Source organism: Carex rostrata, chromosome 26 (assembly GCF_964058835.1).
Source record: "Carex rostrata chromosome 26, lpCarRost1.2, whole genome shotgun sequence".
Classification (NCBI taxonomy): domain Eukaryota; kingdom Viridiplantae; phylum Streptophyta; class Magnoliopsida; order Poales; family Cyperaceae; genus Carex; species Carex rostrata.
The window spans coordinates 6,102,692-6,105,711 of record NC_135943.1 but is presented as its reverse complement, the minus strand read 5'-3'; the positions used below and the strand labels follow the sequence as shown (position 1 = coordinate 6,105,711).

The following is a 3,020-nucleotide window of genomic DNA, read 5'->3' as shown; positions in this document are numbered from 1 at the left end:
ACCTATGGGTCTATCTATCGTTCGATTTTCTTTAAGATCCGTACACACTAATTGGAACGAATTTTGAAGTCAATGCATACGGATCTTAAAACAGATCGGACAGTAGAGAGACCCATCAAACTCAAATTTGAATTTAATAGACATCGGACGCAATCCATTTGACAAACCCTAGATAAATTGCCTATATAATTTATCACAAACTCTGTTTCTTGTTATTTAACAAAAGAGAGCTCATAATCTTTGTATGTCCTTGAAATCAGGGGAAGAGTAGAGAGAGAGAGAGAGAGAGAGAGATTTTGCAAGAAAAGAGGGAGAGAGGTGTATTACATGACTAAACTAAAAAATTGATGATTTTCTCTTTCTACATGGAAATGATGGGTTCAAAGGGATCAGCTCTCATATTTCTTCTCTTCACATCTTTGTTCCTCACCACTTCATTTGCTGGTTTGTTTATTATAATCATTTTATTTTTCCTTAATTTCTGTTTTTGTTGGTTTTTTTCTCAAGTTTATGCTTTATCAATTTCCTTAAAATTTACTGTCATTTGGAGGTCAGAAGGATGTTTCTTTATGTCTTATAGTTGTAAATGAGCTTTTGAGCACAAAATCTCTTAATCAAAATACTTTAATTCAAGTATAGTTTTTGTAGGTGATGAAATGATTCTATTTCTTCCCTTCTTTTTTGCTAATTTTTCTCATCTATTAACACTTAATTAGGAGGAGAGACGAGGCATTATAGTAACTTGGCAACACAAGTGAGAAGTAAGGTCAGGATTCATGTTTTCTTATTTCTTTTTATGAAAGAAAATTGAATAAACATTTTCTTTGAATGAGACTTTTGATCTTCATTTTATGAAAAAAAATTCCACAGGAAAGAAATTCATTTTGATGCATGATCTTATTTTCTTTTTATTTGATTGAAGCTTGTTTTTCCTTGCTTTCACAAATTATTTATTGGAACAAAGTTTAATTATAAGAATATTATTTTTTTTCAATATGAAACCTTTTTTATGAGACTTTTTTCCTACTTTAGAGTTCATGTAATTTCCTTATTTTGGAAGAAGCAAAATTTCTATGATGCAAAACTTAAAAAAAAAAACCTTATATAAATAAGCACTCATAAAAAAAAAATAATAATTGAGATAAGATTGTCAGATTATATGTTTTAGTTATGTCCACATCACTTTAATGGTTTGCTGATAGATAGTAACAAAGGTTAAGAATTTAAGATACATTTTTGCCAAAGTTCCTTTTATGAGTGCCAAAGTTACCATTTTTCATAGCAAATCTTTCTTACAATAGAAAGAAAAAGAAATGCACCTTTTTCCACCCACACTAATAGCATATAGGTGTTTTAAAGGATACAAATGTGCTACCAAGTGAATAGTAACTCTAAAATCCATGTTATTCTAAATATAGTTGTTGAAATGTTTCAAGATATGTGTACAAATTTTTTTTTGAAAAGAGTTGCTTCGGGATTCATTCTCGAAAAAAATTCAACAGCTGGATTCAAAAAGGCAGAGATTTTAGAATTATTATTCACTCACGGAGAATTGCAGCATATTTATTTCCTGTTTTAAAAGGTTGAGAGAGGCAATGGGTATGGGCTCAGGCAATGTTAAGGGAATTTGTAACATTTTCTTTTATGAATACATTTAATGGATTTAAATTTCTTCATTTTATATATTAAAAACAATAATAACTTGATTAAAAAGAAAGGCAAGACTAGTACAAAATGTCACTTTTTCTATATGTATATAAAAAGGTGCTAAATTTTGATTTTTTTTTTTTTTTTTTTCATAAGCATTAAGAAGTTTGTGAAAAAATGATTGGTGTGAATGCTTTCTTTTTGTTGCATTGTTTTATTATGATCTTAAGGCTCATCAATTAAAATAACAATAATAGCAATTATTTTCAAACATAAACAAATTGATAGATATTGCATTAATTTGTTTTATTATGTATATAACTATTTATACATGTCAAACTTATATTGTTAAAGATCAAAAGGAAAAAAAAAAAAAGCAAACCCATCTTTAAATAATTAAATACATTATCTAATTGAAGTATAATTTATAAAAAAAAATTGTGCATTATTTAATAACTGTTAATATTTTTTTTCCAATTTTTTATAGGGAGAAATTACAAAGTGGATGAAACAAGATGACAAAGCATTAAAAATGCATAGAAGGATTCTCAGAGTGCATACAAAAGACTATGAAAACTATGACTCTCCACCTTCTTTCTCTAAGCCTTCTTTCAAGATGATTCCAAATAAATAATTTCCATTATATTATTTTCTCCTTTGTTTGAGAGGGAAATGTAGAGCAATTAAGCATACTACTTGATATCAGGCTTTGTGGAGATCATTCATTCAAGTAATTATTTCTTGTGTTCAAAGTAATTTTATGTAAATAACCCTCAAAATATTTGTTGGTGACATATATATATATATATATAAACCTTTGAACATGTTCTATGGTGATGGAGTGCTATATTTGACCTTGTACATGCTCAAATATGTTGTATGTATTTTTAAGGTAGAGTCAGACTTTCAATTATGAGGGTCAAACGTGAATAGAGATTAATTATATTAAAAAAAATTATGTTGCGAGTGTGAATCAATTTTACAATATTCATAACGTATTATTTTAAACAACATAGAAAATTACGTATAAATACACATATTTTGTTCTAAAATTTTTATGTACCCATATGTTGTTAGTACCTCTGTCCCTGGTGTATTTTGTATAGGATGGATTCCTTGACAGTTTGACAACATTTATAATATTTTTCAAATCAAATTTACAATAATGAAAAAAAAATTAACTTGTATTATTGGATATATAATAGTCTTCCTATTTAATTTTATGCAATTTAGTATGATTTAATAATGTATCAGGAATAGCTAAATTCAAGCTTTGATATGTTCAAATTGTTAAATACAATTAAACATGCATCATGTTTTATTATTTTTGGTGTCCAATTAATGAAATCTGAAGACTTGAACCTTCACATTTC

At 27.3% G+C, this 3,020-nt stretch overlaps 1 long non-coding RNA gene across 1 annotated transcript; it reads left to right on the top strand.

Moving 5' to 3' along the window:
- The first annotated feature begins 236 nt into the window (after positions 1 to 236).
- On the top strand, positions 237 to 2,443 carry LOC144544144 (uncharacterized). Its single transcript, XR_013508151.1, has 3 exons — positions 237 to 444; positions 717 to 766; positions 2,135 to 2,443. It is a non-coding gene; the product is annotated as an uncharacterized LOC144544144 (long non-coding RNA).
- The last annotated feature ends 577 nt before the right edge of the window (positions 2,444 to 3,020 follow it).